Source organism: Canis lupus, chromosome 21 (genome assembly GCF_048164855.1).
Source record: "Canis lupus baileyi chromosome 21, mCanLup2.hap1, whole genome shotgun sequence".
NCBI lineage: Eukaryota > Metazoa > Chordata > Mammalia > Carnivora > Canidae > Canis > Canis lupus.
Genome location: NC_132858.1, coordinates 32414241 through 32423688, shown reverse-complemented (window position 1 = coordinate 32423688; position 9448 = coordinate 32414241). Strand labels below are relative to the sequence as shown.

Below are 9448 nucleotides of genomic sequence, written 5' to 3'. Positions count from 1 at the left end.
CTATTTAAACAAAGATCTGATGGAGCTTAAGTAGCAAGCAATATATGAAGGAGAGAATTTTGTGGCAGTGGGAACACTGAATAGCAAAGGTAAAGAACTAAGATCGTAACATCCAAGTAGCCAAGAGCTAGAACATGGTGATTGCAAAGTAGAGTACACAAGAGATCAGATGGAAAAAAAAAAAAAAAAAGAGATCAGATGGTTAAAATGAAACTAGAATGCATGCCACACTTTGTGATTGTATGGAGTTTGGCATTTACTCCGAAATGAGAAGTAACTGGAGCCTTTTAGACAGAAGAGTGAAAGGACCCAGTCACACTTCCAGAGAAATACTATGGCCACTGTTTCGAGAATAGAAGTTAGAGGGAGTATCAGGAAGCTGTGAGACAAGGTAGGAGGCCAATGCAGTAGTTTGGCCAGAAGAAAATGGTGGAGGAGATGACTAGGTTTGCATTCGATATATTCAGTCACTCATCCTGTCTACAAATATTTATTGATCATCTACTATGTGGCAGGCATTTCATGTAGTTTATATCTAGTAGACATGTTTTAAAGGTTGGGCCTATAGAATTTGCTAATGGATCTCTAATAAAAGTCAGTTTCATTAAAGCAAAATACAGAACCCTCAAGATTTTGGAGAAAGAAAGGAACCTCCAGATTTGGTAAAGTAACAAAGTATGTAGCTGCTGGATCAGCTACCTCACCAAATCTGAAGGTCCCTCTCTCTTTTAAGGAAGGTTCTGTGTCTTGTCTTAACAAGAAAAGATGTTCTCTCCCTAATAAAGGAAAAATAATACTAGTAATAAAATAGCGAATGTTATGTTGAATCTGTAATGTCTTAAGCTAAAAATAAAATGTAAGTATTGAGCAAAAGAAGAGAAATATGAGAATGATATAAAGCGGCAGTTAACATTCTATGCATTTAATTCGAGTTTAATAAGCACTTAGTCGGTAATGAATAATTACATTCTACTTCTTTCGTAAGTACTTGGTGGTTGCCTGCACATGGGGGTAAGGAAGAGGGAGGTGTAACATGAAATGCAAAGCTTCTGATAAAAGTTTAGAAAAGGAGTCAGGATGGTTAAATCATGTTAATTTTGAATACATTAATTGTGAGATACCATTCAACTAGAAAAGTTTCCCAGGCAGTTGTATATACGGACTGAAGGTCTGAAACTCAGAAGACGAGTTTAAAGCTCTGCTTGCTTCCTATTGTGTGTAAGACAGCAGGAAGAGGATGGAAGTGCTGACAGCTAGCCAACTAAAGAACGCAAAGCACATTCCACAATAGAACACACCCTCCCAGTGACCGATGAGAAATAGAAATGGACCTTATACTATGTTAAGGCAAGAGCGTCAGAGAAGGTTCAATGTAGGGATGAGGCAGGAAAGGTTGAGTAGAAATCAAAACCAGCTCTTTGAGGTGGTAGCTTTTGCCTCTCCAATACACTCGTCTCTTATGTGACACGGTCTACATGAGCGGGTCATCTCACACGGTTGACAAGCCTAGTGATAATAAATGGAGATGATCTGGAACCGAAATGGGTACATGCATGTCTTCCAGTACAGAGTGCCAAAACACACGTGGGGAATCCAGCCTCAGCAGCTGAAAAGAACAGATAGATCTTGGATGTAAAACTATACTTGCTCTTCAAGCTCTGCAAATCCCATTAACAACACTTAAGTCATGGACGATTACTTATTTACTAATAATACTTCTGCCTTCACCTGATAATCTCCATTGAACACACTAAAAATACATACATTAAATATTTTGTCATCCAAAAGTATTAGCAGTACTGACTTTGATGAAATTGCTAAACTGAGCACCAGTGACATGATTTTCTTCCTATGTCCTCCATGAGGCATTCATTCTATTCTTGGTTGATATCATCTAGAAATACAGGAAAATACGTGTATGTTTGTATTATGGAAATAGGTTAGGTTTCAAGATAGAAAATTTAAACAAGGCACATTTGGATACAGTTATCTTGACGTATAGTAATTCTATGTCTTACTTCTCTTAAAAACTCTAAAATTGACCTTCCATACGGATATATGGTCCAGAAGTATTTTTATTCTTCATCAACTACTCAAATTATTAGTAGCTCAGAAATGTGAAAACTGTGTATTACAGAAGATACTGAAAAGCAGCTTTTTTGGAAGAATCAAATTTACACTTGGTAAATTGTAGCTAAAGTTTTTCATATTGCTATCAATGCTTATAATTTTAAAGAAATTTTGTACATCTAATTAATTAATGTCTTAAATTTATTATCCTACCCCATTGGTAGAGAAAGGGATTATACTTTTCTTATATTAAACAACATAAGGAAATAAAGTTCAGGAACTTGTCTAAAATCATCCAGAGGCATAGCAGAAGAGTTGGCCACTTCTATGATATTGTGTGCAAAAATTAGATCAGAGATTTAATTTTGCTTGATATGACTGAGAACACATTCAATAATCTTTTAACTACCTTTTGATACTGTAACTTTAATTTTACAAACTGGTCTGAGCCCTGGAGCTCTCCAGTGTTAACATACAAATGAAGAGGATCAGAACCTGTTCAGTGTGAGATCTTTTAAATTGTAAAGTAGTTTGTTTGCTGCAACATGAATGATTATATGTCAAGTGAAATCAGCCCATGTACGGCATAGTTAACACACAGATTTTAGCTCAGTTTCTAAAACAAAAGTTGTCATCCATAAACAAAAGCATGTGATGTGTCCCCAAACAGCTCATTCAATGTTCTAATTACAATTCTAGTCACTTAGCTTATATTCAGTTCAATAAACATTTGAGTGACTATTTTATGCTAGGCATCAGAAACACTTTCAATGAACTTAGGGTCTAGTGAGGGAGACTGACAACAGAATAGAAAATTTCAATAATGTAAAGTGCTAAATTAGAGGTTTGCATAGGTAGCTGGCTCTAGGTTAGAGCTCAGACGATGGGCAATTAGTCTCTGATTTATTCTGAGGGTGCCTGAAATGCCTTTCTAAACCAGTAGACTCTGGAATTTGGACTACTAGTGAGAAGAAAAACGAACTACTTTATATTCTATTATCCATTTGCAGGATCGATAGAATTTCAGAAAAAAATCTGAATTTTGTTCACAGAAAAGTGACAATTTTTTAAACACGTGAACTGAGTTACCTAGTTTTGTAAATGTCTGATTTTTGTGGATAAATATATTGAAGATGAACACATTTTGTAATAACTGTTCACAAAAAGGTTGCTTTGAAAATAAAGATAAGTAATATTTACATAGGATTGATGAGAGAAATACAGAAATAGGATTTGTTTTTAAAGTTTGAATCAGTCATATTGTTTTCAACTAGAAATTCTGATTGGTTTTTTTTCAAGCAGTGAAAAAACATAAGCTAATGTAAACCCTTGTTATCTTTATTGATATCCAAATTAGCACTTGTTTTTTAATACATAAAGATGGCATATAAATGACAGTGCCTAGATTCTTTCAAGCATTTCTACATAAAGTAGAATAGATTACATCAAATGCAATTCAATTTAAAAAAATGTATTTAAGGAAGAACACGGGAGAAAAAGTTCTAAACATGAGAAAAAATGTTTTTCTTTTGTCATTGTTTTAAGAATTAAAACTCGGGAGGGTTCCTTTAGAAAATGATCCATAATGTTTGAAATTAGAATCAAAATTATCAAGAAATGAGCTAGAGTATTACCTCTCTATTATATACACCCCTTTCCTCATCTTTTTTTCTCTCTCTCTTTTTTTTTTTTAAAGATTTTATTTATTTATCCGTGAGAGACACAGAGAGAGAGGTGGATACATAGGCAGAGGGCGAAGCAGGCTCCATGCAGGGAGCTCCACGTGGGACTCGATCCCAGGACCCCGGGATCACATCCTGAGCCAAAGGCAGACGCTCAACTGGAGCCACCTGGGTGCTCCTATCCCTTTCCTCATCTTAATAGAATATTTCATGTCAACATACATTTCTATTCTCATTAGGTTTTTAGAATTATTTTTCAAAAATGTCCCCCCCTCCCCTCCCTCTCTCCTTCTCCCTCCCCAGCATCCTTTAGAAGAATCCAGAGATTGCTTGGCATTTTGTACCGAACCCATTTTTGCCAGTTTAGCCAATGTTTTAGGTAACTGGGAAAATCTACCTTCTTCTGTATCTCTAGACATTAAGGATTATAACCTTTATGATGTCGAAACTAAATATGGTTTGCTTCAGGTTTCTGAAGGACTGTCATTTTTGCATAGCAGTGTGAAAATTGTCCATGGAAATATTACACCTGAAAATATAATTTTGAATAAAAGTGAGCCTGGAAATAAGGCGCTTTGATATTTGTGTATCATCAACCAATCCTTGTGAACAAGAGCCTAAGTTACCTTGTAAAGAATGGGACCCAAATTTACCATCATGTGTCTTCCAAATCGTGAATATTTGGGTCCTGAATACATGCTTCCGGTGAGCTGTGAAATAGCTAGTGATATGTACTCACTAGGAACTGTCAAGTATGCTGTATTTAATAAAGGAAAACCCATATTTGAAGTTAACAAGCACGACATTTACAAGAGTTTTAGTAGACAGTTGGATCAGTTGAGTCGTTTAGGATCTAGCTCACCTTCAAATATACCCGAGGAAGTCCAAGAACACATAAAACTGCTCTTAAATTAACTCCAACTGTAAGATGAGAAGCAGATCAAATGACAAAGAATTTCTTCTTCAGTGATGTTGGTGCAATAACACTGCAGTATTCTGAGACCTCATTCCAAAGAGATAATCTTCAGAAATCACAGTTTTTCAAAGGACTGCCAAAAGTTCTACCAAAACTGCCCAAGCGTGTGCAGGGAATTTGTGCCTTGTTTGACTTCAGAACTTGTAACCCCTGACATGGCATCTTTTGTTTTGCCCACTGTTCTACTGATTGCCAAAGAAGGCTCCAAGGAAGCACATGTCAAATTAAGTCTACCTGAACGTGGCTCTGTCTTTAAACAGCAGGAGCCCATCCAGGTTGTTAATTTACTTACAAAAAAAAATGGATTTGCTGCTAACCAAAACTCCTCCTGAGGAGATAAAGAGCAATGTCCTACCAATGGTTCACACAGCACTAGAGGCTCCTTCCATTCAAATTCAGGAACTCTGTTTAAACATCATTCCAAGCTTTGCAAGTCTTATAGACTATGCATTCATGAAAAATTCTTTGATACCAAGAATTAAAAATGCATGTCTGCAAACGTCTTCTCTTGCTGTTCACGTCAATTCATTAGCGTGCTTAGGAAAGATTTTGGAATACTTGGATAAGTGGTTTGTACTTGATGACATCCTGCCCTTCTTACCATAAATTCCATCCTCCATCCAAGGAACCCACAGTCCTCATGGGAATTTTAGGTACTTACAAATGTACTTTTACTCATAAGAAGTTGGGAATCACCAAAGAACAGTGGCTGGAAAAGTATTGGCTCATCTGATTCCCCTGAGTATTGAAAATAATCTTAATCTCAATCAGTTCAATTCTTTCATTTCTGTCATAAAAGAGACGCTTAACAGATTGGAAACTGAACATAAGACTAAACTGGAGCAACTTCATATAATGCAAGAGCAGCAGAAAAGGTTACAAATGTTGGGTCTCAGCATATTGACAAAGTCTCTAACAACATTGGAGCAGACTTTCTTACTGGTGGTGAGTCAGAAAATAAGGAAGATGGGTTACAAAATAAGCATAAAAGTGCATCACTTACACTTGAAGAAAAACAAAAATTAACAAAAGAACAGGGGCAGGCACAGAAGCTGAGAAGCCGGCAGCCTCTTAAACCCCAAGTACACATACCTGTTGCTCCAGTCAAACAGACTAAGGACTTGACAGACACAGTGATGACAACATGCCATCCCTGACCGGCCTTTCTGTAGTACCCCTAACATTTCTGCTTCAAGTACCTTTACTTCTATTCCTTCCATGGGCCTTGGCATGATGTTTTTCCACCAACTGATAACACCAAGAAAACTTGACCAATGGCCTAAATGCCAATAACATGGGCTTTCAGACCTCAGGATTCAACATGCCAGTTAATACAAACCAGAACTTATTCAGTAGTCCAAGCACACCTGGGGTGATCAAGACGACCCTGGGGGCACCTTCCACTTTGCCAAACTTCAGTGCTGTTGTGAGTGTTCCTCGTGCTGGTGCAAAGCCGACTCAACAAAGACCCACAGAATATGCCCACTCTTTTTTTTTTTCTTTTACAGTTTTCTATTTCTTTTTTTTTTTACATATTTTTTTAATTGGAGTTCAATTTGACAACATATAGCATAACACCCAGTGCTCATTCCGTCAAGTGCCCCCGCCAGTGCCCATCACCCAGTCACCCCCACCCCCTGCCCACCTCCCTTTCTACCACCCCTTGTTCGTTTCCCCAAGTGAGTCTCTCATGTTCTGTCTCTCTTTCTGATATTTCGCACTCATTTTTTTCTCCTTTCCCCTTTATTCCTTTCCACTATTTTTTATATTCCCCAAATGAATGAGACCATATAATGTTTGTCCTTCTTCGATTGACTTATTTCATTCAACATCATACCCTCCAGTTCCATCCACATCGAAGCAAACGGTGGGTATTTGTCATTTCTAATGGCTGAGTAATATTCCATTGTATATATAAACCACATCTTCTTTATCCATTCATCTTTCGATGGACACCGAGGCTCCTTCCACAGTTTGGCCATTGTGGACATTGCTGCTAGAAACATCGGGGTGCAGGTGTCCCGGCGTTTCATTGCATCTGCATCTTTGGGGTAAATCCCTAGGAGTACAATTGCTGGGTCATAGGGCAGCTCTATTTTTAACTCTTTGAGGAACCTCCACACAGTTTTCCAGAGTGGCTGCACCAGTTCACATTCCCACCAACAGTGCAGATGGTTCCCCTTTCTCCGCATCCTCTCCAACATTTGTGGTTTCCTGTCTTGTTAATTTTCCCCATTCTCACCGTGTGAGGTGGGATCTCATTGTGGTTTTGATTTGTATTTCCCTGATGGCCAGTGATGCAGAGCATGTTCTCATGTGCGTGTTGGCCATGTCTAGGTCTTCCTCTGTGAGATTTCACTTCATGTCTTTTGCCCATTTCATGATTGGATTGTTTGTTTCTTTGGTGTTGAGTTTAATAAGTTCTTTATAGATCTTGGATACTAGCCCTTTATCTGATGTGTCATTTGCAAATATCTTCTCCCATTCTCTAGGTTGTCTTTTAGTTTTGCTGACTGTTTCTTTGTTGTGCAGAGGCTTTTTATCCTGATTAAGTCCCAATAGTTCATTTTTACTTTTGTTTCTTTTGCCTTCGTGGATGTATCTTGCAAGAAGTTACTGTGGCGAGTTCAAAAAGGGTGTTGCCTGTGTTCTCCTCTAGGATTTTGATGGAATCTTGTCTCACATTTAGATCTTTCATCCATTTTGAGTTTATCTTTGTGTCTGGTGCAAGAGAGTGGTCTAGTTTCATTCTTCTGCATGTGGATGTCCAATTTTCCCAGCACCATTTATTGAAGAGACTGTCTTTCTTCCAGTGGATAGTCTTTCCTCCTTTATCGAATATTAGTTGACCATAAAGTTGAGGTTCCACTTCTGGGTTCTCTATTCTGTTCCATTGATCTATGTGTCTGTGTTTGTGCCAGTACCACACTGTCTTGATGACCACAGCTTTGTAGTACAACCTGAAATCTGATATGCCTGCTCTTAATAATCTCTTTGGCCCTCAGAAACCCAAAGTTAGCATGAACCAGTTGTCACAGCAGAAACCAAATCAGTGGCTTAATCAGTTTGTACCTCCACAAGGGCCTCCGGGTATAGGCAGTTCAGTTATGGGAACACAGATGAACGTGAGAGGACGGTCTGCCTCTGTTGTGCAGGCTAATCCTTTCTTTAACCCACAGAACTTTGCACAGCCACCAATCAATATGACCAGCAGCAGTTCAGTAGCAATGATTTCAAAGATCTCTCTGGGTGAGGTGTCTTGCTGGATTTTTGAAGAGTTACCTCAATTTTAATCATGAGTGAGCTGATGTAAATCTTTATATACTTGGTTTGGAGGAAGTACTTCCAGGGGGAAGCGAATAGTTCTGTGACAGAGAACACCTTGTTTCCATTCCAACATAGTGGTTGTATGGACTCCTAACAGTTGAGTTTTTAAGAGCATTGAGGATATTTTTCCTCTTACCACCTCCTCTTCAAGTTTTTAAAAGACCCAACCCTTGCCAGTCTCAAAGAGAAAAAGACACCCGAGTATCTTGAATAGCAGATTTTTAAAATTTTACTTCTCTGATGAAGTAATGTTCAATGCAAAAGACTGAGCAAATATTGCAAAATTTTACTTAATGTTGATTCAGTTGGTTCAAACTAAAGGCATTATTAACCATCTTACATGCAAACCAATCATTGTAAATTATATTTTAACATGGTCTGCCTCAAATAGTAATTTATTTTTCTGCATTTACTTGGATATATTTAGAATCACTTTCTTTCCTACTGGATCACAGACAGAAGAGTATGTACTGATTTGTATGACATTTGACAAAGCCCTCTGACGTAATTTCCCTGACTCTTGCCTTCATATTTCATTTTAAATTCAAACTTCTGAGGTTGTAGCATATATGAATTGCATTTTCAAGAGGATATTTATAAGAAACTATATGTAATGAATAAACTTTTGAGATTTCTGCTGTATGGTTTCAAATGTAATCAACTTTAAAAACGAAAAAAAAAGTGTAGCACTTTTATGGATATATTTGACTACATCATTCTTTAGAATCACAAGTGTTTTATTTTCCTAATTCAACTTTTCAATGGAAAACTTACTCCTTTTTAGTATTTATTGTTAATGGTCAAGTCCTCTGAGAAATAATAGAACAAGTATAAATAATACCTATGGTATCACTTAGTGTAATTAAACTTTTTAAATTACTACATCTAATAGCAGCTTGGTATTTATCAAGTATTTGCTACCACTGCTTAAAAATTTAATTTTTCTTGGGAAAGAAGTTGCTGAGATATTATGAAATTTTATTGAAAAATATTATATTATTAACTATAAAATGCATTATACTTTAATGTACTACAAGAAAGAAAAAGATGCTACCAAACAAGCCACAATGAAAGCCTGTAAGATCATTGTTAGGGTGCATTCATGTTCCAAAGTTTGCAAAAAAAGGAAAAAAAAAAAAGATGTAAATTCTGGATTTAATGAAATATAGTAATAATCAAAGTAATAGTAACTCCTTAAATATCATGGCAAAGATTGGATGACTTCTTCCTGGGTTACATTTCTTGGTCTTCATTCTTGGTCTTCATTGCAAATATCATGGCAAAGATTGGATGACTTCTTCCTGGGTTACATTTCTTGGTCTTCATTGCAGTCTTCATTCTTCTTTACATGAATTCACATGCAAAATATGAATATATTCTGAGTATTCTTGGT

General features: G+C 37.0%; 1 pseudogene; it reads left to right on the top strand.

The window, feature by feature from the left end:
- Window positions 1–1519: 1519 nt before the first annotated feature.
- Window positions 1520–7981, top strand: LOC140613244 (SCY1-like protein 2 pseudogene; annotated as a pseudogene).
- The last annotated feature ends 1467 nt before the right edge of the window (window positions 7982–9448 follow it).